The sequence below is a fragment of the Phoca vitulina genome, unplaced genomic scaffold (genome assembly GCF_004348235.1).
Source record: "Phoca vitulina isolate PV1807 unplaced genomic scaffold, GSC_HSeal_1.0 scaffold10, whole genome shotgun sequence".
In the NCBI taxonomy this organism is placed as follows: Eukaryota; Metazoa; Chordata; class Mammalia; order Carnivora; family Phocidae; genus Phoca; species Phoca vitulina.
The window spans coordinates 29,042,321-29,069,998 of NW_022589713.1; the positions used below are offsets into that span (position 1 = coordinate 29,042,321).

At 39.2% G+C, this 27,678-nt stretch overlaps 1 long non-coding RNA gene across 2 annotated transcripts in view; it reads left to right on the plus strand.

Annotated features, from left to right (window-relative positions):
* Nucleotides 1-20,410, plus strand: part of LOC116635064 — a 114,478-nt gene extending 94,068 nt beyond the window's left edge. For both annotated transcript variants that reach the window (XR_004300096.1, XR_004300098.1), the window contains 3 exons: nt 11,608-11,712; nt 11,818-12,007; nt 17,780-20,410. This is a non-coding gene — a long non-coding RNA (uncharacterized LOC116635064). The remainder of the gene's footprint in view (nt 1-11,607; nt 11,713-11,817; nt 12,008-17,779) is intronic.
* The last annotated feature ends 7,268 nt before the right edge of the window (nt 20,411-27,678 follow it).

Sequence of the window (27,678 nt, forward strand, 5' to 3'; positions counted from 1 at the left end):
CACTCACCGCTCTGGGAACCAGGAAAATGGTGCTATTATTGAGCATTGTTTGAAGCCATGCCTTTGGTGCCTGTTGGCTTACAAATATTTCAGTCATGTCTGTTTTCAAGAGGGTGAAGTGCAACTGTTTCAGCTTTTATTACTCTAAGGTTATGTGGTGACTGTTGATCATATTTGTCAGCTCTAAAATTTTGATCAGCTTCATTTTAGAAAGAGATCAGTCATAGAATTTTGCGATCATCAATATGAAAGGGAAGTTTTTGCATTAAAAACAGTTACTTGAACATTATTATTCAGCTGGATAGTGGGTTTTGATTACTTAAATATGTCAGTTTTTTTTTATAGAGCTTAACAGATATTCCATCTGCCTTTATAAATTATTTAATGTTACAGATTTTACATTATGGGTGACTGCATGGGCGAGGATGGGAGCAGGCAAAATCTGGTCCTCAATGTCATTTGCCCATATAGGCACCTTTGAAGACATCCATTGTCTTATATGATCCTCAATGATCTCTGTCCACAGTGGCTGTGGCATTCATTGTCTCATCTGGACCTCCGCTGTTAGTTTACTTGGATCACCGAAGACATGCCTACTTCCAGTACGCACAGTCACTTCCTGTCCACTGGTTCTCCGCCTCCCACTTCTGAGCCACAGTGACCAAAGCCAGTCGTCTTCCTTCTCATCTGCCACACTGCAGAGTGGGAAATTCTGATGTTCTACCTGCTCAAATGTACACAGCAGTCACTTTTTCTCTTGGGTTTTGTCTCCTTTGGCCTAACCTAGATTCTACAAACTTCTCAGGGGTTTTGTCCCCTGCCTTGGGCTTAACCTAGCAGCATGGACAGTGACACTCTTTTAGGAGGACCTTGAAGTCTGTGCTAGGATTGCATATCCTTTGCTCCTACCTTCATAACATTCAGGGAATGTTGTTTTCTAAATTGGCCATGGGGACCTAGGGTGAGCTGTGTGCCTTGTCATGATACTTTATCCTAAATCTTTTGCTGGATCATGACTCTTTTCTACTCCTCTACCTCACTGTTTAGGCTTTTGAATCAAAGAGCTGGGAAGCAACGATTTCTTTGTTTTCTTGGTGTCATATCCTTTCTCTGAAACAATTATATAGAAATAGCCTAGCTGACTGAACAGTGGGTAAGCCAAAGACATGGTAAGAGACCACTTGGGGTGTGTGGGTGGGATCATGCTGGCTAATATTTTAACATTATTATTCTATCACTCAATTAAATGTCAACTTTTTATTTAAAAATAAGAGTTCTATGTAGTCAAATCATGTAATTTCCATTTCAATGCCTCATGCTCTCCATGCATTAACGAGGAGATTAGCAAGAATTCAAAGGGAAAATTAAGGTAGTAAGGTACCAGAATAGATACTAGAGAACCTTTAATTCTTGGATTTTTTTCTAATTCCATCACTGAGTTATTCTTTGTGTTTTGGGTGTGTGAATGTTTGCAGTACTGATCTAATCTGTCTCCCACCCTCTCTGAAGAAATGATGAGTACATAAAGTAAACAAGGGTACTTATTTGGTGAATTTCACTCTCAACCTCCCCTGGCCTCCTCACTCTTCAAAAGCTCGGAAATCTTAACCCTCAAGACATAACACACACATACATGTATATACATACACATGGTTACAGACACACATATGTTGGAGTATCATTTGGGTTAGCAAACTCCTCTTTTGGAGTACAAAAGCAACTCTTTACTCAATAGTGGTTTCTTTCCAAAGGAGTCTGGATTTGGAGGTTGAAAGAAAGAAGAAAAACAGAGGAGAAAGGAAAAAAAAAATAAAGCTTTGTATCAACGTGCATCCAATTTCTGCTCTCCTGTGTCCATCGTTCCATCTCTTCCTCTCCCTTTACTACAAGAACTCTATTTATGCTACACTTGGATAACTCTGGAAACTGGGCTGAAAACAGTTTGCAAAGCTGGCGAGGTGGCAGACAGTTAGAGAATTATGGAGATCTGGAGAACAAAAAGGAGTTGGGGGATGATGACAGGTTGGAGAATGATGGAGAACTGGGAAACTTGAGGTTGTTTGTTTTGATTTTTAGAGAATGACATGTTTCAATGGAGAAGTCATGGGGCTCTGTGGTTGAGTTTGGACAAAACCCCAAATCCTAGAGATCCAACGTTTAGGTGAGATTAGCTTCCAAGATTAAAGTTGGTGGCCCTTGGAAGCCCCGGGAGAAGAAGGCTCTGAGCTCCTAGAGTAAATTAGTAAACTAATTACCATGCTTCTCATTAAGGCCTTAGTACAGAGGTTATTAAATTGTTAGTAAATTATGGCATGTAGCTTTATAACGCACTTAAATCATCTCTGCAAAACTGTGTTGTATGTTCTTGACAATATCCTCCTTGATGGCAGTGGTGGTACTTTTTATTTCTCAGGATCTTTCTACCACACTTCATATGATCTTTGGCTCACAGAAAACACTTCAGGCATGCTAATTAACACTTCTTTCCACTGAAACTTAGGTTATTCTTTCTCCCTGAATTATTTCTAATGTATGTGCTTTCTCTGAGAAGATTGTGAACTTATTGAAGGCAGGGACTGGGCTTCCTACTTACTTTCCTTTTCCTATCATGCTAGCAGAGTGGTAGGCCTAGAGGGGAGCTCATTTAATACTTGCTGATGGATTGAATTGTTGACTCAAAATTTCCTTGAGGTTCTGATGGTAGGATATTAAATCTTTAGTCTGTCTAATGAAACAAAAAACTGACTATAGAATAACAAAGCATCTCTAGATTTCTTAATGATCCTGGCAATTTCACTAACAAGGATCTTGCATTCATCGGACTTACTTTGCTGTTGGCAACAAAAGCTTTATTCAAATTAGCTTTCGCAAAATGAATGAACAGATGAATGAATGAATGAATGAATGAATGTAATAAAATTACATTTATTCAATGATATAATTGACAAGTCCAGGATCTTGCTGAGCTGATGTACATCTGTATCTGAGATATCCAGTGATGTCAGTTCAACCAGTTCTATCTGTCTTCTTTGCTAGTCTGCTTTCCTTCATGTTAACACAGACTTCACCCTCATGGTGGTCCTGATAGCTCAGGTTTCCTTCTTATCTTTCTAGAAAGTCCCAGAGCTGACGTTAGATCTCTCTAATAGCCTGACTAGGGTCATCCACAAGGACCTGAACCAGTCATTCTGGCTGAGGGGATGTGATACTGGAATTATCCAGGTCTATGTCACATGCTCATCCCAGAACCAAATGGTGAGCTTAACTAGACTCCAACTGACACTGGGGGAAGGTTCTTTTCCCAATAAAAAATTAAAGCATTGTTTCCAAAAGAAGTGTAGGTAGCAGTGTAGGCAAAAGCCTTAGCTATCTACTAGAATTCCTCTTTTTTAGTTTTTCCCAAATGAAGCCCATGTTTGAATATATTTGTCTACTAAAATGCTTTCTTATGTCATAATTCATTTCTTCATTGCCTATTCCTCAAAGAAATTAACCTTTCTTTCATGACACAGTATTTAGCCAATATAATTAGAGACCAAAAACCCCCTAAAACACTGCAAAACCCAGATGTTGTAGAATTCATGTGTGATTTCTCTTGGACTTTTTGACAAATCGTGAATACTTCTATGACCTTCAATTCTGCTCCTACCTCCTCTGTCATCTTACAAGACTAGGTTGGACACAGCTGCTAAAGTTTGTTTTAGTACAGAGTTTTTCAGACCTAACTGGTACATCAGGGTCACCAGGAGTCATTAGGGAATGCTGATGCTCAGGCCCCGTGCCCAGAGGTTCTTATTTAGTGAATCTGGAGAAGGAATTAGGCATTGGGAGGTTTTTCTTGCAAACACTCTAGTGAGTTTAATGGGCAGCCAGAATTGGGGAACTTTGGAGAATTTGCTCCATTTGCAGCTACCTTAAGGGGCTCTGTGAATCAGGAATCACAATGAGCACGTTGTACCTGACATAGTTGCAGACTGCAACTACAAACAGCTGTACCATTCACTCCAGGTGTACCTTTCCCCCTGCCCATCACACCTTTGCAAAAACCAGCAAAAGCAACTATAAAACCCGTAGAGAAGTTCACAGAAACGTTGACACCAAAGATGTGTTTTTCCTTTTGCTCATGTGCTAATTTTCTTTTCACATTTATAAACAGTGACTAGTTTACATTTTTGGCAGGGTTCTGCTTCTGAGTTAATATGCATTGTAAGTGCCAGTTAAACAAAGTTTTCCCAAGAACTTTAGCATTGTTTGTGGTTTAGAGGTCACTCATAATGGCTTAAAGAGTTTAGCTGGAGTTTTGATCTTGCATTTTTTGCTTTTCCCGCAGAGTGCTATTATATTTTCTTAATTAATTAAATACGTTTCTCCAAGAAAGTACAAGCTGTACCATGAACAATTCTGCCATCTGATGTCATCTGTACATGCCTCCATTTTAAAGAAATTTAGGAAGAAACGAACAATGAAGTAGAGTCCATCAATATTGGTACTGAAAAGGGGACAGGAAGTTGATGTAGGGCAGAATCCACAGAAAATTTAGAAAACCATTACATATATGTGATGTCTAAACATGGAGGTCGCAGTAGTACATCATCAAAACACGTTTCTGCTCTGGTGTGATGGGAACATTTGGTATGACTATAGCTCCAGGAAATGAATGATCTGAGGATGTAGGAAAAATCAGATTTAAAATATCTATTTCATTCTTTCCATAGATCATCAAAATATTGTCATTATTTTTGCATAGAAACAACCTTTCTCAGATTTTTCTCTCAGCTGCCCCTAAAATATCTGATTTGGGGTTTAGGAAATCAGAATAACACAAAAATAGAACAAACAAGACTTGCAGGGAAATGTAATTAGTAAAATTCAGGAGCAACCCTGTTTTCACTTCAGAGAGACCACTGAAATGTCTTATCATAGACTGAGAGCATTATAGAAAATTAACAGCCTTGAGTAAATGAAACTATATTTGAGTCTTCCTAATCTCGCAGTTCAAACTCCACAACCTAGCACAGTCAACATTCTAGTCCATTTCATATAGCCTGACTTGAGTCAGAGGGAAATTTAACTCTTGAAGTTGATGTGTAAACTGAAAGATAACCCAGGAATTTGCTAATTGTTTCTGGTGTGAATTTTATTACTTTTGGTCAAATACAGAACAAGATTTAGATGGGAAGAAGGAGATATGGTAGGGCGTCTAAAATAATTTATGACAATTGAATAGAACAAAGTTGGAATGAAATATTAAATGTATGAAGTGGTAGCGTTTTAGAGATGATATCCTCAAATAACTTACCGGGCCAATAATAATTGTTTCTTTCCTCATGTAGAGAGTGTTTGATATTTTTAGCTATGCTAGATACAATCATCTGGCCATGGAGATTAGTGAAGTCTAAGGGCATGATGAGATAGAAAACAAGTCTGAACACTAATTAAATCTCAGGCCTGACTCAAGGGAATAATCCTTTGCTTATTTAAGAAACTGAAGTGAGATGAATTATCCCATTAAAAAGCACCAGACACAATGTTCGAGAGTTCTAGCTGCTCCATGGCCTCACCAACATTTGGTACTGTCAATCCTTGCGACTTCAGACATTCTGGTAGAAGTGTAATGGCATCTCATCATGGTTTTAATTTGCATTTCCCTGATGACTAATGATATTGAACATTTATTCATGTGCTTTTTTTTGCCATCTGTTTATCTTCTTTGTAGAAATGTCTGTTCAAATCTTTTGCCCATGTTTTTATTGGGTGTTTGAGTTCTTATCATTGAGTTGTAAAAGTTATTTATGTATTCAGATGCAAGTCCTTTTTCACATACATATATTGTAAATATTTTCTCCCAGTCTGTTGCTTGCCTTTTCGTTTCCTTAGTGCTGCCTTCAGAAAAACAGTAATTTTAAACTTTGATGAAATTCTATATATATATATAAATTTTTCTTTTATGGTTTGTGCTTTTTGTGTCTTATCTAAGAATTTTTCATCTATTCTAAGGTTGAAAAGATTTTCTTCTAGAACCTTTATGGTTAAAACCACTTTGGAAAAACCACATGGAAAGTGGTTTAACTTTTATAAAGTTAAACATATACTTACCATATAACCCAGGAATTCCACTGGTAGGTATTTAGCCAAGAGAAATGAAAACATATTCATAGAAAGGCTTGAACAGAAATGTCTATAACATCTTTATCCATAATATCCCCCAATGGAAACAATTCAAATGACCACCAACAGATCAACAGATGAATGGATGAAAATGTATGGTGTATATGTGTGTGTGTGTGTGTGTGTGTGTGTGTGTATGGAATAAACTATGATACATGCAGCAACATGGATTAATCTTAAACCATTATGCTGAGCAAAAGGAGACAGACCCAAATGAGTGCAAACTGTATGATTCCACGCATGTGAAATTCTGGAACAAAAACAAGTAATCTATTGGTGAGAGAAAACACAGCAGTGGTTGCCTGTTCCTAGCAGCTTGGGAGGATGTGGCTGGGAATGGGCATAAGGAAACTTTTTGGAATAATGGACATGTGCTTGATTGTGGAGGGGTTATGTGGGTGGGTGCACTTGTCAAAATCCTTTGACTGTCCACACTTTAATGTGCTGTAAGAAATGTAAAATCGGGAAAATCTGATTAAAATACGGGGTTAGCCAGAATGATATACTTCTTGGAAACCCATACTGAGTGATTTTTGAACATGTGATTATTATTGGTAAAATTTCTAGCTCTCAGACCTCCAGATCATGGCATTATCATTTGTATTTCAAAATGGGACATTTTTTTCTTAATAGAAATTTGAAAAATACAGGAAAGTTAAAAGAATAAAAAGAAATTACTGCTTGTCTCAACACCTAAGCCCAATCTTTTCCCTATGCTTTATATTTTTCTTTTTCACAGCTATAATCACACTCTTAAATTATTTAACATTTCACATACTACATTTAACGTATTACCACTTTTGCCATTTAACATTATAAGAATTTTCCCAAATAATTTTACGGTTCTTATAAATATGATTTAAACCGTTACATAATATCCAGGTAAACATACACCATAAATTATTTTAAAATACTACCTACATTTGAAAAACTCTTTCTTATTTGCTTTTGAATTTTTTCCCTATCTAATGCTATGATGATTAGCATACAACATTTTCCCCACTTAGGGTTATTTACTTAAGATAGATTTCCAAACACCTGGTCAAAGGGTCATACTGTCACCTTTATTACTTGTAACCAAAGGATTAAAACTTGCCCCTCTTGCATGGCTTTCCCCTTAGGTTTCCTTCCATTTCAGAAAGTCTTTTCTCCTTTTTATTTTCCAATGAATTATTGTTTTTCGAGGCAGGGAGCTAAGGAGAAAGAGGATTTTCACCTACTCTTCCGAATGTACTGCGTTGCCTGAATTAGCCTCATCTATCTGTCAAAGTGCCCAGAAACCATGATGATAGGAGCTGTGGAAATAGATATCTAGCATATGGGAACCTGCTTATAATTTCTTGCTCACAGCATTTATCCCACATACAGCATTTATCTTTAAAAGAGCAAGACTAATGAACCCGTATGTATTGTTTTCTACTTATAGCATATCCTCATTTGAAATACATCCCATGGAAAATAAAGCTTTGCTAATGAGTAAGGAATTGCAGTGTTTTATAGTGAGTAGTGTCATATGCCTTGGTGGGATTCTTACTTTTCCACTGACCTTATTGGGTTATTGTACTTTTTTTTAAGTCAGAGAGATATCTTATTGTTTGTAAAATGTTTTGATCATTTCTGATCTAAAGTACTATGTAACTACACCATTTAATAAAAATTAATCTTGCTTCAAGAAAATTGGGATTGGCCAAACAGATTATTCCATCGGGGGGGGGGGGCGGAGTTATTCTGCCTTGACAAAGAATTCAGAATAGTATGCCCAGAAATATTGAACTCCTTTAGTGAATTACAGCTGTGGCTTGATTTACGAAACTTCTGAAGATGATCAGGTCCTTCAGTCCCACACCTGTTACTAAATGACAGGCAATGTAGAAGAGTGGTTAAACTCTGTTCAGAAGCTGTATATTTTCAAGAAAGTTACATGACCTAAATCCTAATCTCATCCTTTGTAAAATGGGAAATGAGGCCACTTGCTCATAAACTGTCAGCAGTTTAAATGAGATGATGCATGTAAAATGCAGACCCCGTACATTACAGACACTCGACAGTGCTCCTAATTGTGGTGATGTGTGCAGAAAAAGCAGTACCTGAGAACAGTTCCATCAAGCCTCTCAGTTCTGCTCATCCTCTTCTCATTCTCTAGTCTTTGAACTCTCATCACTGGACAACTGGCTTAGCCCTCCACTTGCCCTTCATTTTCAAATCCTGACACTCTCCTCTTGGGCGATAAACAGCCTTTGAGAGTCAAACTCTCTGATAAATGTCCACTCATGGCTTGGACTGAAATCTGACTGTCCTCCGAAGACCTCACTGCTCGGCAGCCCTCTCTTTTGGAGAGGTCTTTTTTCCCTTTGCCAGGACTGGAAGGAGACTTCATTATCCTCCTCTGCACCATACTGCTGTTAGACCAGCATTCTCCTCCCTCCTACACAACCCCTGCATCTTGGAGGCTCTGCCTTTCTACAAAGACCATCATCTTCTTCTCATGACCGTTGTTTATAGATTTCCTCCTAGCCACTTCTCTTTTATTAAATTTTGACCTCAGCATCCTCAATCCCTTCGATGCTCCTTTCATCATTCCTGGGAATTTGGCTTTTCAGTTCCTTTCTTTCTCTTTGAAGTGATCTTTTCCTCTCCACCCACTCCAAAATCTCAAATTCATATATGTCTTTGACCACAGCTTCCCATTATTCTGGTACTTCCTACTTCATGACATTCATTTGAATCATAATCATTTGTTCATAATCATTCAACTCATTTCTGCTATTACTCCCTTCATTTCTAGCTGAGATTTCATGATACATTATTGTAATTTCTCCCTTGCAAATATTCTTGAACTTTGTAGAATTCCAACTTTGGTCCACTTTTCTCCATATTTGCGCATGGAAAAGTACAACATAGCTGAGGGGAAAAAGAATCAGACCTCAAAAGCCTCCTCAACACTACTCAACCATCCTACATTAAAAAAAATTAAGCACCATTAAAAAAATCTCTTCTGCTTTCACTTCTTTCCCCCTCATTTCAGCTAATAACCTAGAGTCATTATGAAAATAGAAACCATAAGATGAGAACTCTTGTCATTTTTTCCATCATCAGAATTGGTGATCCAAACCAATCTACAACAGCACCTAGCATCTTCTCTCTTACTATTAAAATGAAGTACATATAGTTTCTCCTTCCAAATGTTGGTACTTCCATATACCCTCCCTATCTCATTGTCTCTGAATTTATTAAGGTCTTTGCTCATTTGACTATTCTCTCTCTCTCTCTCTCTCAATCTCTCTCACATCATCAATCTTTCTCTTCCTAAATGATCTTTCCCCTTATACAAACATGCTGTATTATTGCCCCTCTTCACACTTTCTTTACCCTGTAAGCCCTCCATCTACCGCCCCATTTCCCCACACTTTTCCATAGTTCAGCTTCCCGAAATTGGTCTGCAAATGGTACTCCTACATTTTCATTGGATTCACTCTTCAACAGATCCGCAATGGCTTCTGCCCCTGCCACTCCACTGCAATTGCTTTTGTTAAGACCACCAACACGCTTCATGGACCAATTTCAAAGATTTATTTTTTGCCCTTATCTTTATTGACTATCTAACAGCATTTAGTGGATCTGTAGTCAAATAGGACCCCCGTTCTCTAAAATTGCCCAAGATGAAGAACCTCCAAGTGAGAGAGAGGTGGTTTTGGCTATAGGCTTTTCTCTCTATTTCTAAGATGCCTTTTTCCCTGGGAAAACTTATCTGCACAGAGGCTTCTGCTCCTTCTCTTCTCTAATTCCACATTCAGATGTGAACTTGAGGTTCTTCCTATTTTATCTCAGAGTATTCCTCATTCACATGTAGACTTAAGGCTCTTCTTTAAGATCTCTCAGCAGAACAGGAACATGTAAAAAAACTTAACTAAAAGCTCAGGAATAACAAAAGAAAACAAACCCAGAAAGAATTAAGCCAGCATTCTGGAAGGTATGGCTTATTCACCTGTAGCTTAGGGTTCCCAAAGTGCTGATTCTTAAAGAATGGTTTGTGGCTCCAGGGCTGTCCCTTAAGGACCTCCTTTGGACACAAGTCATTTCTTTAATACTTCCAAATTAAGGGTGCACAACATGCCATTTCATAGTCTTTACCTTTGCACGTGACCGAGAGCTATATATACATAATAACCTACTGAATTAAGAATTAGTTAACCTAACGTGGTTGGGTTTTGCAGTTTGCACTGAGTAACACCAATTGTAAGCTGGATTTCATAAACTACAATGACTACATAACTAGATTCTGTCAAGGACTTTATTTTACAAATAAGTCTGGTGGCCACACATTTGGCAACATTGCAAACCTCCCTCTGATAATAGCACAACAAATATACACAATACAATTGTTAAGTGTACAAGGAAGGGAAAAGGAATCTTTGGTTTGGCTTATGAAGGTGGCAGTGTGAACACTGGGGAGCCAGTGGTCTTGTTTCAGTCTCCACATGGTAGATGTCCTCTTAGTAGCACTACAGCACCCTCCAGAAACCAATTTTCTCTCAAAGTTCAAAATAAAGGGAAATATACTCAGAATAAAAATATGAAGTTGGCACTTTGAGGTTGGAGTAAAAGGGAGCTCCTTTATTTTGGGGGGGAAACCTTCTTGTCTTGGGCATTACTTAAGGATCTCTGGATATGTTTGAGGTGACTGGTTCTGTGGTGATGGAGGAAGGTAGCCACTGTCATGTTGAGGCATACTGGGAATAAGGTAGGAAGTCACCTCTTTGTTGTGGTGGGTACCAGGTCTTTGGATTTGAGGAACCAGTAAAATTTAGAAAGTGGGAGAGCTGCACAGAATGACCAAGTTTTTATTTTACCAAATAAGGACACCAAAAAAGCCAGTGTAATCTATTCAAAGAGAGGACTATTTATGGATAAGAAGAAGAAGGAGAATAAATAAAATGAAGTGTAATTTACTATATATATTATATATAATATGAAAATCTCACTGCATTTTGTTCTTTTGCATTTTGCAACACTGTGCACCCATGAAAATTCTCTCAGAAATTTGCTCTGGCATATGGAAATCAATGCTCCATCAGACAGCTTTATAAAGCTTTAATGTGTGAATCAGATTACTAAATTGTATATTCCTTTTACTATCTCTTTTCTCATTTCTCCCATCCCTGAATCCTTGGTAAAGTTTGGTTTACATAGTCTCACCTCACCTCAATAAAGAAAAGAAAGATGAATCCACGTCTGAGGCCAAGAGACCCTCTGATACCAAGGTAATATGCTGGTGCTGATGTTTTAGAGATCTCCAGGAAGATGTAAGGAGAATTCAAGATAAAGGTCCTGATGTTCATGATAAGTAGAGATGTCTCCCTGTACAATCTATTGGGGTTTTGCTGTTGAATTTCCCTAAAAGAGATGGAATTTCTCTAATAGAGCTTCCTTACATTTCAGGAATTGCCTTTCTGGAATTCTTAAAAAATGGAAAGGAGTTCCGGAAACATCTCAGCTTCTGCCCTTTTCTTTCAGTGGCACATTGAGTGACACCAGCTCCAGCAGGTAGAGCGTGAAGCAGGCTTCATCGGTGGGGGTGGGGTGGGGGAGGGAACGAGGGGTTCTCCTTGGCCTTGACCCCACTGCACTGTTTGGTCACCTTTCCTCAAGTGCCCTGGACACACGCTTATCTCCAATGGGGATTCAACAGTTGGCACACAATCAACCAGCTGAAAAGCAGGCAGAAGTGATCCGTTGGAGAAGAACTGGCCTGTTGGAGATAGTGGGCTAAAGAGAGAGGTCACAGGCAAGAGTGACTCCATGAAGGGGCAAAGCCAAGAAGATGAACTGCAGCCCCTCAGTGAGTATTTATCAGGCAGCCAATGTGTTCATGACTCAAGGTGTGTGAGTGTTCCTAGTGTTGGAGAGGTCAACTTCTTTCCTAGATTACTGACAGTTTAGCTAAAAGGTAGGGTGAGGTTGTTAGGGCCTTTGCCTTGATATGTTCCTGTATGGGTCAGATGGAATTGCCTTGAGGCTGCCCATAAAACTGTTTTCTATTGGGTTCTTTCCAGACAAGCTCAGTGTGGATATATTAAGAAAACCCTAAATACAGGTCTCTATTCAGAAGCAGCATTTAGGAGTCTATTGAGATTAATGCTGTGGAATCAGGCAAACAAACAAATAAGAAGAGAGAGAGAGAGAGGAAGAGAGAGAAATAAAAAGAGAAAAGGCAAGCGAGGCTCTGGGAATTATAACTAATTTGTGGACCAGGCATCCTGTTTCTGCCGCCCGGTGCAGAGTGATCTGACAAGGCTGAGTAAATGTGGTTTTGGCTTTGCACTGCTGAGATGTTTAACTGCATCGTGCTGAGGTGGACTGAAACTTCAAGGGCATCCAGTGACATATTTGTTTCGTCACCCGTCTGCCCATTCCTGCATTTATCAGTGAGCCAATGCAATATATATATATTTTTAAACTTCACACCATGGTGTCTGATTTATAATTTCCCGGGAGCAATATTTTTTTTACAGCGACTGGCAGGATTTTTTGTTCTTCATTAGGCCTTTTATTAACCCACTGCCAGAGCTCTGTATCTAACCACTCCCAGTGTTTCAGTGATCATATTATCAGTAATAGCATATTTCCTCTGGGAGATATGAATACAGTCTATTGCAGGTGGAAGGCTGAGAGGAGGCAGGGACAGAGTGAAGGAGTGTTCACATTTCTATTCAGGCTCTGCCTTCAGATTCTCCCCACTAAACTCGCAGATGTTGCTGACTAGAGATTTTGATGGGTCTTTAACTTCATTTTTATGTGAGCAGCAACTTTATTTGTTCAGAAAGTTTTATAAATCTATGACATCCTGCTGTGTAAAAAGCAGACTTGACCACACATTTAAGAGGGTGGGGGTGGGGGTGGTGGTGGTGGTGTGTGCAAACTCCTGAGTTTTCCATAAGATGTTTGCTTTTGCCCAAAACGAAGATCTAGATAGTTAATGGAGGTGGACCAGCTTGAAAAGAGATCCATACTATGTAGAGGGGTTGGTTCCTTCCTGTCTGGCTGAAGAACTCAGATGAAAGGAAGTACGGAAGCCTAAACTTAATTATTATCATCACTGCTCTTCCATTTAGAGAGCAAGAAACTGCCCCAATTACAGGGCTAGCAGAATACTTAGGAGAGGTCTCTGGTCTCTTTCCTTACCGTTAGTGGGTACCACATATGCAAACACTTTAGTCAGAAGAGAATATACTTTGTTTCTGAAAGATTTGAAGGAGAGGAAGTTCCATAAGTTTTCTTGGTGTTCCATTTAAGCTCCCAACAACACCATCTTCTTAACTCAGCATGAATATTTACTAGCAGAGTGGACTTGAACAAGTCACTTAATCTCTTGGAACCTCATTTATCAAATTTGAATTCTAATAATGATCTGTGGAACATATTTTATTGTGGTGAAGATCAAACCAAACAACCCACTTAAAAGGGATTTTCAAACTGTGAAGTACTGCACAATGATAAGCTCCTGGGATATTAAACATAATTCCTACTCATGTAGCACCTCTCAAAATAAAATGCAATCAACAAAATATATTGAATTTCTTGGTAGAGATGGAAAACCAACTTGTTTCCCCCTCCTCCTAATACCTCATACTGAATAACATGATGGAAGAAGGTCAAAGGACATACATTCTGTCTTTAAGACTTAAAATATCACTGTCCCCACACTTGGATATTCTTTTGATTCCCTGACTCTAGTTTCCACACCATCTCAATTATATTCCAAATGGATAAGGAAAATCATAGCCTTGTCCCATGACCTGGGACTGTGACTATTTCAGTGTATTGAATCCATCTTTCAAGAGCTTCTTTCGGTGAATTAGCCTAAGGAATAGAGTGAGAAGTATCTCCCTGGGTATCTGGTGCCTTCTATTAATGATGTGAGGTTTCATCCTCTATATAATTCTATAAAATGTTTTTCTTTTTAAGACACTACCAGAAAAAAAAAAACACTCAAAATTGAAAGTCTTTGGGGTTTAGATAGTATTTTTCTATAATTTTTTCCCCTTTAGTGGATTGTCCGTTGTATTTTGGCAGAGGCAAAGGGTCTGTGAATTTGGGCAAAGCTTTCTGATGTATCCAAAAGATCAGGACTTAAAAAGGATTTACTTACTTTTAAAATATAAAGAGAAAGCAAGAAGATAGAGAGGAAATGGGAAAAGAACTTTTCATTCATTGGTTTTGGGTTAGCTGGGCTTCCAATGCAATCAGTCTGTCTGATCTAGAATGATCCTATGAACATCACCAACAACTTTCAACTTTCATCTGAATGGACATCAAGTTAAGTTCCTGGAACTCATCAGTAGATCTGTTTTCTCTGACTAGTATCTCCTAATACTTCAAGATAGCTAGTTTGGTAAAATATGGCATGAAGACAAAGAGAAAGGGGAGTTTTCAAAGTCTACCTTGATATCAAGTGGATATCCTCTTTGTTAATGCAGAAAAGCTTATAAGTAGCTTCTACTGACTAATTGAATCTAATAATCACAAAACGAATACACTGACTTCACAGCACTTTCTGAAAGATTCTTTTCCTTTTCTAAAAAGGCAACTCCGTCATCAAATCTTTGGCCACGCAAGAAAAGCATGGCTCTAATTTCAAAGGAGCAATAGTGAGAATTTGCCAAACAAGTCTGATACAATTGTTTTCTTGTTATCCACTGGAAAAGTTTTGAGATTTGTGCCAGACACTATGCCACCCTCTTCTTGTGTATTATCTCATTTAATTCTCACAACAAAAGTATGAGGTAGATACCATTATCATTCTCATTTTTCAGAGGCTCACACCAGACTGAATAACTTTTTAAGTAGCTGGTGGAGTAAGGATGTGATTTGTTTTTGTGGCTCTCCCAAGTTTTCTCTCTTAATCACTACAATAATACCAACTCCCAGAAGAGTTAAGTTACAGAAGACAAATTGAATGGCCGAAGAAAGCTCTCTTGCCCAATTCCCTTAAGAAGGCCCACAGGATCACTACCACACCCTCTCCAAAGAGTGTCCCAGAAATGTTTGTGTCACCCAGAACTTTTGCCTTTGGCTGTTGTTTTCCCACATGCCACAAGGTGGCTCAGTGTAGAATGACCTCCCCTCTGAGTGTGAATGCCCAGAGGGTAGAAAAAGCGTGGGAACAAATTGCTGCATCTTGTCCTAACAGATTTCTGTGGCACTAGCTCATCCTATCTTAGAGGCTTGAAAAGCCACACCTCAGCTGAAAGCTCAAATTTGTGTTCATTGGACTCAAAGGGAGACTCATTTGAAGTTGGCTCAAATTTCTGGTGGGAGTCTTTGTAAGTACATTTAGCCTCAAGAGACCAGATGCCTTTTGGTGATTCTTTCTTCAAATGCACAAAATAAATCTAGAAATAAATTATAAAATTTCAAGCAAAGAAGTCTGGCTTGATTAAAAAACAACACACACACACACACACACACACACACACACACACCAATTAGCTGCCAGTAGAGAACACCTGGGTAGGTGAAAAGCCCCTCAAGCAATAGATGATGGAGTTTGTAAAGAATGTCAAGGTTTGCTAAATTGTGATCAAACTCCTCTCACCTACTCCCACCCCAAATGCACACAATTCCACCTTCAACCTTCGGAGGATGAAATTTTTCAGAAGGAAAATTCTGTTAAGCCTATGGAAGAGTACCATGGGGTTTGCTCGTCGCAGAGGCTGAAATGAACTCTTTCACCCTGTTTAAATATTTAAAAACAGAAAAATCTCCTGATACAGACAAATAGGTCACGAAGTGCCAAAAAATATATCTGAGAATACATCTGCTTTTGAGATCAGAACTCCTGATCATACTCTGTCCATTTTGATTTGCTTTATTGCTCAAATGTGAGAGGCACCAAAATCTTAGCACAAGGAATAGCTCGCTTGCCCAATGCCTCAGGAAGGGGACATGTCTTCAGGGTAAATGAAATTAATGTCCTGTCATTCAAATGGGTGATTTTAGTCTCATTTGGTCATCTTTTGCCCTGAAGAAGTAAGAGACAGATCAATTTAACCCATGCATACTGGGTACAAATGATTAGTACCAACTCCACTGGCAGAAGAGGATGGAGTGAGCAGGGGGACACAGGTGGAGTGTCAAGGCTTGGAAAGAGAAGATAAGGGGAATCAGATACCTTTCATTTATTTGACAATTATACCTTGAGCTGACCCTGTGCTAAGACCAAATCTTGTCCATCTGTTTTGTTTTCCTTCTAAGAAACAGCAATCTATGGATCATTGCTTCCTTGCTACATAAGGCTACATGTTGCATGATTTCTTGTGAAACATCTCTGCTCAGAGTGAGAGCCTACAAAGAGTATAATTAAAACTTTAAGTTCTTTACCACTCCCTACTCAAGATTACTCTTCACCCTTCATGTGGCCTCTGACCTCTAGGTGACCTTGGATCCATATTAATTATGCTATAGGCAGCAACCAACCCAAGTTAGGACTGGAATTTAGTCTCTCTGTGTAGAACTCTCATGTGTTAACTGGGGAGCTTCGAGGCAGCCATTTCCTGCCTTATAAACTGAGAAGCAGGGAAGGAATATGGGGGCAGGGAGAGAGAGAGAACTAGCAGATAGGAGAGAGGCAGAGTATTATGAATTTCTAGTTCCTTAACTCAGGTCATCAAACTCCATGGGATGTCATTATAGCCTCATAATAAAGTCGCATTGATTTGCTTGAGTTAACTTAAGTCAGTTTCTGCTACTTGCAACCAAAGATTTCTAATGAATACCAATCTTTGGGCATCTCTGTTACTCAGGGGTTGGCAAGAGGCTCTCTAGATTCCTGTGCATAGAATAAGTGGACAATAATAACAAGATGATTATTAATCATTCAACTATTTAACAAAGTTAAATCATTCAACTATTTAACTCCTCTGCAGTTAACCTGTTTGCAGTGTTTCTCCAAGTTTGATCCAAAGACCCCCTTCATCTAGGAATCTGCTTGTTAATCTGTTCCCTACTGAACCAGACTCACCAAATGTGGACTGAGGAATCTGCTGAATAATTCTTAAACACAGCAGAGTTTGGACACTAATAGATTAAGGAGCTGATGCCAGAATTTCTATTACTGGTTCTAGGAAAATGAATATGCCCCTTCCATACTCTTGATGCTGAGATAAGAATTCTTCCACTTGTACTAAGGTATTAGGTTTTGTTTGCTCAGGGGCAGCTTAGCAAATCTTTCTTCATATCCTCTCGGCCCAGCCACCCAGGTTTACCTCTTAGGCTTCTGCTTACCTCCCTTCCCAGTTGGGGTTCTTCATTAGATAGGTTAGGCAGCTTTTTGGATCCAGAAGCAATTTCCTTCTGGAGGGGATTCGCCTGGGCAGCTACACTTGCAGCAACAGAGAAAGTTAGTTTGTAGGCTCCCTGGGGGCCTTTGGCAAGATTTGGTGTAAGTTTTGTTTAAGCTCTTTAAAGCATCTCTGGCACAAGACCAAGAAATGGGCGCTGAAAAGGGGGGAAAAAATCAATGGCCCAATCAATATGATGAATATATGGCTCCATTAGCTACTTCCCGGTCTCTGGGATCTGAATGACGGTTTCTGCATTTTCTCTGTTGCAGGTTTTTGATGGCATTAGGGGAAGTTGTTGCTGCCTGTTTTGAAGATGCCTCTCTTATCTCAATGGTTAGTTTTGGACATTTCCACACTTGAGACATGAGAGACTTAAAGAGTCTCTTGGATCAACAAGTCTGTTTTCCTTCCCGCGCCCTCCCAAGAGTTTAAGACTTCTCCAGGAGAAAATTCAGTTGCCTCCAACCTACTCATTACCTGGTGATTTCACGCAGTGAATTCATCCCTTTGCTAAGCTGACTTGCACACTGACCCTGATTTTTTTTTCTTCAAGTGCCTTGTTTAGCCACATTTTATGACTCTGCTCTTGACTGAGGTGTACAGGTCAAACTGCTACTTTACAAAGGGAGGTTCACAAAGTGAATATTTCTCAAGTAACTCTGGAAACTTGAGAGGAAATGATTAGGGGACACAAAAGGGTACAAGCTAGTTTGTTGAGCTTCCGTATTGAAAAGTATTGGCTTTCCATAGAACATAAGCACTCTCCAGAGATGTTTCTACAAAACGCACTTACAGTAGTCAAAGTAATGCTGCTCAGAAAGGTTCCCTGGTGCAGGGTTACAGAAAGAAATTTCTAAACCCTAACCAAACTGAAAGGGGGTTTTCAGTGATGTCCTCTTCTCTCGGAGAGAGGTTAGGTACATACGATAAGTACTGAGTCAACATTTGTTTTTTGCTAACCACTCAGTAAATTCTAGAGCAGAGATCTTATACTAAGCTGTAGTCCTAACAATGAAAGTGGGACCTGTTTAGCAGTTTATGTTTCTATTGTACAGGAGAATGACTTCCTAGCTTAAGTGACTATGCCTTTATTAGAAGTGATTATGATGTAAAGGGATTTCAAGTTCTTAAGGGTAATAAGGGGGTAATAATGGACTCTTCTTGCCTCACTGTATTTCCCTGGGGAATGCCCAACAGACCCCATACATGTCACTAAATAAACCGAAGATACGAGACCCTCTCCTCTAAGAATTCCTACAGGATGCGAACATGAGAGAGACTCTCTGGGCTTATGACCTAGTCACCAAGTTGGACTTAAAAAGGCAAGTAAAGAAAATAGGGTAACATGTAAAAGTCTAAATAAGGTGTTTAGATAATGGTACTGTGCCTGTAATGAGGATGCTGAAGACACCTGAAGTGTCATCAAAAAAAATGGGACTTGAAATTGTCTAGGACAGAGAGTTTGCTTATAGCAATAATAGGAGATGTGATTGGAACGCTACACTGGGACAAAATGGTGGGCAGAATATTTTGCCAATGAAAAGTTTATATTTCATTTTGTAGGCTACTATAGGATATTTACTTAGGTTTTAGGTTTCCTGACTGTCTAGGTACAAATGGAATTATATTTTTTTCAAATGAAAAAAGATGAATGTGTGCCCGTTAATCAAACAGGACAGAAGCTGTTTGCTCCTATTTAAGGGATGATGACTAACACTGTAGACAATGCTTTAAACAGTGATTTTGCTCACCTGGAGTAAGTCCTAATTGTTCTCCATGAAAGTCAAGGCCATACTCTTGACATGTGACTTTGGGAAGACCATTCTGAGAAGTCACATTAATGAGTTTCAAGCAGGGAGCTTTCTTTTTTTAAACTTGGAGCTTTCTGATGATTTAACTTGACAAGAGGGTTGGCATATCCCTTAACTTAACCTCCCCAAACAACGGTTGCCTCACTAAGTGTTTCAGGCTTCCAACAAGAATTGTATAGTAGATTCTAGGAAGCAATTTGGCAAAAACTACCAGAAAGAGCCTTATAAAGGGTCAGCCCATTGACCTACTAATTCCATGTCTAGCAATCTGCCTTATCCATGTTAGAAGAATCTGAAACACATGAAGATGTTCATTTCAGTATTATATATAATAGTAAAAAAAAGAGGAAAAAACAAGTTTTTAATTGTAAACACAGTAGATATTGCACAAATAAAATACCATAAAGCCATTGCCCTGGTAATAAATAACATTACTGGCATGAGGCTTATGATATAAATGAAATAAGCAAGATGTATATGAAACTTAGAATAGTTCTTAGCATTTTAGTGATTATGCACAGGTATTAAATATTATTAGTAATTACTATATACAATGTTACCTAAAATATGAAAGTGTGCATAGAAAAGACAGATAAAATATGTTGAAGTGCTAATTACCATAGCATTATTACCAGGATTGATCATTAATAAGGTGTAACTATTAAGGATTGTTTCAGTGTTTTACAAACTCTCCACAATCACGGGTTAGAATTTAATCATAAGAAAAAAAGCTTATACAATTATAAAGAGAAACTCTTACCATCAAAGCTGAAGTCTGGTTCTCTCTTCTCCCACTGACTAAAGGGCAAGCGTGTAGTTTAAAATATCAGACACGTAAGAGGCAAAGTTGTTTAAAGTGAGAGGAAGTGCTTTGAAGGTTTTACTTATATGGAATACCTCTCCCATCCTCAAACGGAGGATGGTCATAGGGGTGCCTCAAGAAAGTCCAAAACTCTATGCCTTTTAAAACTGGATCTTAAGAGATCTGAAAAAACTTAAGTCAAGAAAAGCAGTCGAAGGGTGCACAGTCGGTTAAGTGACCAAGTCTTGGTTTCAGCTCAGGTTGTGATCTCAGGGTCGTGAGATCGGTCAGGCTCCCACACTCAGCACAGAGTCTGCTTGAGAGTCTCTCTCCCTCTCTTTCTGCCCCTCACACTTATGCTCTCTCTCTGTCACTCTCAAATAAATAAATAAATCTTAAAGAAAAAAAAGAAAGAAAGAAAAGAAAAGCAGATGAGTGTGGTCTGGAGCCTGGCTGCCTGGGGTTCAAATCCTGACTGCACTACTTTCTGGTTGTATGAACTTGAGCAAGTCACTTAGCCTTCTGTTCAATTGCTGTTTCACTCTTAGGAGGTTATTGTGAGGATGAAAGCATGCAAATGCAGAGTACTTCAAATAGCACCTTGCTCTCTGCAAGAACTCAATAAATGTGAGCTATTACTAAATCAAAGGCTCCGTTTCTAAAGCTTGATTATAAGTCTGGTGTCGAACCCCATGGCTCCTTGTGCCCTAGGCTGCCTCTGGCCCTGTTATATTTTGTCAGCTGTTTTAGTTAGGACATAAAGGAACTCCATGTAAAATGTCTTTCTAAACTCGGTCAAGAAAGGAAAAAGAACAGGTTCACAATTATTCACTCATGGGCACAAATGTCTTTTATAAACTAAGGACATCTTGCTTATACAGATGATTGGTTCAATAATGGGAGGGTAACTTTAATGAATTAATTTACTAATTATCCATCCCAGCTCCATAAAACAATTGGCCTTTAGTAAGGATGTTGGCGCATTATTCATAGCTGCCGAAGGAAGGACAGAAGCCATTGAAAAGGAAGATGTCTATGGGAGGTGAGGGCCCAGGAAACAGGAAAGAATCTCAGCTCAGAGTTTGGTTTGGCCTCAATACTAACAGTTAACCAAATAAGAATATAGAGCAGGGCCCTGTCCCCCTGAATCCTATGGGGAACATGTTGGAATTTGTTGAGAAAAAGTCCAGGTCTCTTGCAAAAGAGTCCTGGCGCTTTGAGTTTTTGAAGAAAACTATATTTGCACCACTAATTACTAACTAACACAAATAAAATAGAGCTGCAAGACCATACACTTCTCAAATTTTCATCAGTTGGCATTATAGTGAGATGCTTTCTTAGAAATATATCTGAGGGAGTTTTGAAATCAGGTGCCCCCCCCACCCCGCCTTCGCAACCCAGCCCGAAATGGGAGTCTCTTTGAGAAGCTAGTCATACATTAATTCTATTGAAATATATGCTTCACTTGTTAGTGAAACAAAACAGTTTGAATTCACTAAGGTCACACTAAACCAGGCCTTTGCTCTGAAGTTAAAGGCTCTAAATAGATCAAAACATTCTTTGTAATGCCCTTGAGTGATCCATTTATTGCACTTAACTTTCTCATTACTTAAATGCAAAAGACTAAAGTTGAAGAGGCCAAAACATACATTTGGAAATTTCAGAAAACATAATAGGCTGAGAGAGATAATGTAATACTTCTCCATGAAGAGGAGAGCTTGAATATCTTGATTACAGCTTCCCTACCCATCCCTCACACATTCAAATCCAATATATGTGCTTTTATTAATGTGTGAGTGCAGAGATATGCATAAATGAATATTGATAAGGCAGGATACTGTATATTTATGAGGTTTTATATGTTTTCTCTTTATGTTTTATTTGTATTTATATCCAGTGCTGCATACTGTATGTATGTGTTTATAAGTATAGCAGCTATGAAAGAAATAAGATTTTAATCGATTTCATAATATTTTGCAACCACATATACACTACCATCTATTTCACTGATGTGTATTGCTATGGGGGGGTGTGACACTTTCTATTGGTCTCAGTGAGGACTTGTAATAAATATCTTAGTGCTCAGGCGAGATTTTATAAACAACCTTGTGTTATAATGCAACTGTATCCTTGAAATTTTACATGCATAAAAGTCAGAAATTTGGAGTTGTCATAGTAACATTAATTCTGGCCCCTTCCAAAAGTGCAGTATTTTGTCATATAGCATAAAATGTTAATGCTTGTGCCTCTGTGACTCGGCAGTGAGACTGGGTTATATTTGCCACAGAAATCATGAGTTTGGAGAGCTTTACTGTCGACATTTAGAATCAGAGGCATAACATGTTGCACTAAATTTCCCTAATTAAAAAAAAAATACAAGACAGAGTAACAAACTGGACAAAAGGGCAAAGAACAATGATTATTATTTTTGAAATGAATTGAACAAATGGAAGAAAGAAATGGGAAGATGTTAAAACATTTGTTGGGAGGAACTTAGTGACCCAGACGTGTTTATTCAAATACAGTATGCATTTGAACAAAGACTCCAGCATGGAGGTTGGTGCATTTTGCCCTGAATATACAGGTCTCTCTTCTGGATGCGCAACATCTGGGTATAATGCTGCAGCAAACAAACAAGGCAGAGCGTCTCGTCTCTGTCCCTAGAGATTTGCAAGAAGGAAATAAATAATCATCTTTTGGGGGCAGGATAAACAAATACCTGTCTGAAGACGGATCGCTGATCGGGACTGGTATTTTGATGTCTTTTCTAGTCCCATGATTCTATGTTCTTTAATAAAGGTAAATATTTCTCAGTGTGCATATAAGGCCTGAAGATGTGAGCTGGATGCCATGGTCCTGTAAATTGCCCCAAGGAAAGCATAGGACAAGTCTCCTTTTTTAGCCAGAAGCCCAGAAATGGCAGGAGTGGGAGTGGGAGAGATGCGAGTGGTCCGTGTTCGTCTGATCGTCTGACGATGTGGGCAGTGCCTTCGATGAAGAGCCTGGTTTGGCACCGGAACGCCAGAGCAGCCTCACCGGAACCCGGAGCTAACCTAAGCATACGTGCTCTTCCACAAGAAAGAGCTTGTGCGCTCAGACTTCGAGCGCGTATGCTCAGAGTCTGATTCCTTTGCTGGTCCCATGTCTCACTGTGGCCAGTGGTGGCAGAGTGACGCCATGTCTCCATTCTCTCTGGAACCTAAGTCAACCTACCCTCTTCTCATGCCCTGCTCCTTGTCCTAATGTTCTTACCTCCCGGCGCAACTGTCACACATTTTTTCCTCTAGTTACCATTTGCGCAAGAATGCATAGCCAGAATTCTCTGAGAATCTGTGACGGTACTGATTGGAATCTCTCCACAAAGCTAAGGTTTCCTTCTCCAGCGGAGAAGGAAAACCATTGCATTTTTAAGGAAGACCTTTTACCTTTGTGTATTATATACTATGTTCCCTTGAGTCTAGAAAGCCTGGCTATTAGAACTGGTGTGGGGCGGCGCCTTCGGCTCAGGTCATGATCCCAGGGTCCTGGGATCGAGCCCCGCATCAGGCTCCCTGCTCCGCAGGAAGCCTGTTTCTCCCTCTCCCACTCCCCCTGCTTGTGTTCCTTCTCTCACTTTGTCTCTCTCTGAAATAAATAAATAAAATCTTAAAAAAAAAAAAAAAAAAGATTTGGTGTGTGTATATTAAGTGGTGGCTCCGTCTTCCCCCCTGCACAGAAAGCTGTTATTATATGGATGGTGCACCTTATAATTGAAGGCATCCTAGAAGTCAGGGAATACAGTCATTTCAATGTCCTTCCCAGTCTGGTCTTTCCGATAACTCTGAGTTAAGCCACACATGATTTTGAGAAGGATGTCTTTTTATTTATTTTCTTTCCGAAGTAGTTCTGGCGCATGATGCCATGGCTGTTGCCGTTATTACTGTTATTATGTTAATTTTAGTCACCAGTTCATTCCCAAACCCATTGAGTTTGATTCTGCCTCTCTCACGCTCCTGTAGGTATCAAAGGTCCCCACAGTCACCTAATATCTATCGTCCATGGAGATGTTTTTGTTTGTGCATCTCCTCATGTTTGTTACATGTTCTCCTCTGCTGAAACTGTTGACCACTCTTCCTCAAAGGTTTTTCCTCTTTAGCTTTCCTTTAGCTAATCTCTACCCACCTTTTGCCTCCTCCCACTCTAAAATGTCCCTTATTTCCGGTATTCTGGATACGCTGTTCCTATTCACCCACTCCCTCAGCTCCAATTGTCATCTATATCTGCACTGGCCAATAGGGTAACCATGGGCTACATATGCTTCCTTATATTTATTTTTTTTCATTTTATTTTATATATTTTTTAATTTAAATTTTACTTAGTTAACATACGGTACAATATTGGTTTCTGGAGGTTCCTTAAATTTAAATGAAATAAATTTAAAATTCAGTTCCTCAGTCACACTAGCCACATTTCAAGTATTCACTAACCACATGGGTTCATGGCTGCCATATTGGACAGCAAGATATAGCACAATTTCCTCACTGTAGAATGTTCTATTGAATGGCCTGGCTCTGTATGCTAATGATTCCCAAACTGTATCTGAAGTCTAAAATTCCTTCTGAGGTCCAAATTTACAGCTAACAGGCAGTTACAGAGGTAAGGTGGGAACACAGTTCAGCCTTCAGTTATTCGGGTGTTTTTGCTAACACGAGACATTCAGCTTTTGTGTTTGGAAGTAGTTGATAGCGGTGGCTCTTAACCTGTTCTCTGCCAAGGAATATAAGGTAAATGACAACCCTCTGAGCCCAGATTTTGATAGTATCCAAAAGTATCTTGCTGGCAGGTAATGCTCAACACTGATTTGAAATCATTGCAACCATTCATGATATAATAGCAATGGCCTGCAGCTTAGAGCAGATAGGCTGTCTGTGGAAACCATTTTCAGAAACCAGTGGAATATGGACTCCTTTGTGTGCTTGTCCCTCCTGCCTCACATGCCCTGAGCTTCATCATCCTTCCTGAAATCTCCCTGCAACTAGTCCTTCTGTCCCTTTTTTTGCTGTTCACAGCATCAGCTTTTCCACCTTCCCCAGACCTTGACCACGGAGTCAGCGTTCTTCCTGTGCTTATCTCACACATATAGGCATCGGCCACCAGGTCTTGCTGGCTTCATCACTGAACCCCGAATCCCTCCTCCCCTCTCTGGTCCCATGGCCCCTTTGGAAGGTCAAGGCTTTGTGATCACTCAGCTGGATGACTGCAGTAGTTCCATCCCTTTTTTCACCAAACCTCCCACCTTCCACTATCTGAGTAGCAGCTGCATTCATTTTGCCCTTATTTGAAATATTTCCCTGGTTCCTCAGGACCTATGCAAACTCCTTAGCAAGGCCTTCTAGTTACCGCAAATTGCTTTTCCTCTCCCATTCCTTACCTTACTGCCATCTCTTCTAAACAGTTCCTGTCTTCATGGTACATATCACAGCCCTTTTCTCCATGAAGCTTTTCCCCCAAGTTCTTTCTTTTCACACCCCAGTTGGTTGTGATCTTGAGCTCTTCAGCGAGGTCTATATCTATATCAGGAGTTAGCAAACCCTGGCCCTCAAGCCAAATCTAGCCTACCTCCTGTTTCTGGACTGCTTGTGAGCTAAGGATGGTTGCTACGTTTTTAAATGGTTGAAAAGAGCAATAAAAAGAAAAAGAATATTTTGCAGTACGTTAAAGTTATATGAAATTCAAATCCCAATGTCCATAGAGAAAGTCTTATGGGAAGGCAGCCATGCCCATTGATTGACAAATTGTCTATGGATTCTTTTGTCTATAATGTCAGATTTCAGAATTTGCTTACTCTCTGGCTTTTTATGGAAGACGTTTGACAATGGCCGACCTTTACATTTGTATTTATATACAATTTTGGAAATACCCATGACACTTTGTTTACATCTCTATCATTATCACTTGGCTAAGTTTACCTAATAGTTGTTTGTTAGCTCGTCTCTCCAACTCATAAGCTCCTTGAGAGCATACATATTGAATTTATTATTCATTTTTGTGTCCCTTGCTAGCACTTAACACAAAACCTTGCACATACAAAGTGCTCACTAAATATTTTTATTGAAGTGATAAAATATGGTTTGGTATGCAAAATCACTTCAGGCAGGCTTAACTTTAGTGTGAATTATAGCACATTATGATACGTATGATATGTGATGTGTACCTACACTCAAATACATGCACAGTACACACATACATGTATCATAAACAAATGTAAATATTTATATCTGCATAGTGTTTAAAAACAGAAGCTTTGAGATTTCTATAGAGACAAAATTGATATAATAACATGGAAATAGATTGTGATGTTTATCAGATATGGACACATATTCCAAATATTTTATATTTGAACTGTCGCCCATGCTCCCAATTGAGTTGTAGTATTTTCCTTATCTGATAAATGCTTAATCCTATTGTAAGTGGTGGAAACAATTACTCATTTGGGCTCTCATACTTTCTGCATATTTGTTCTTGTCAAAGAGTGTGCCTTTGACTATCAGTTCACACATTTGTTGGATGAAGCGATAAACAAATAGCAAGTGTGCCGGTTGCGGGATGATTTAACACTACATACGCTTGTTTCTGCAGTCCAGAAGACTGTCAACGACCTATCTTTCATAGACCATGTGCTTTGATTTTTGCCACACTGGCAAAAGATTCAGCTATGTAATTTCTTTTGGGCTCCTTTGGCCAAACTGTGCATATGTTTTGAGAAGAATGGCAGGAGTTCGACACGTGTCCATGGAACAGAGCCCACACTGGTTGATATACCAAAAGCTTGGACCCACATCCTCGGCCCTGGGAGCATCGTGGTCTCATCTCGGGAGAGCCTCATAAGAGTGGATGAAGAAAGAGGCAAATGGGAGGAAAGAGTTACATTCAGAACCTTCTAACTTGTGAGTATAGCTTGAAATGTTAAGGATTGAAGTAGTTTGGCATGAAGGCATGTAAGGACTTTGAATATTTGAGTTTGGGAATACTCTGATTAGTCTGTGGCTTTTGTTCTCAACCTTTTTTTTTTTTTTTTTCCCTGCAGAGGCCACATGATGAACAGTCATTCACACACAGACATTAGCTAGACTTTGATCCCACCCTTACCAAGGCCACACATTGTCACTATGCATCATCCCCCAACCCTATCAATTTGTAGGTTGGAGATGGCTGTCCACTGGATATGGATAACATGAGTTGTGGATGGCATGCAATTCTCCAGGTTAGTGGCAATCCTGCCCCCTCCTACCCACCTCTACTCAAAACAGCATGTTGGAACCCAAGGGGGTAAAAGAGGCATGATTAAAGGGATAATTTGAATTCACAAAGTTTTTGCTAATTTTAGTTCAGTATGGCTTGTAATAAGAAAATGCTGACCTTTCATAAGTGATTTCACATCTGCCTATACAATGTGGTTGAGATTTGCTGATCTATAAAATCAATTTAATCCTGTTATCACAATTATCAATAGCTTTTCAAAATATTTTGATTATACAAATAATACATTATTGATCCAGAGACAATGAAAAATAAG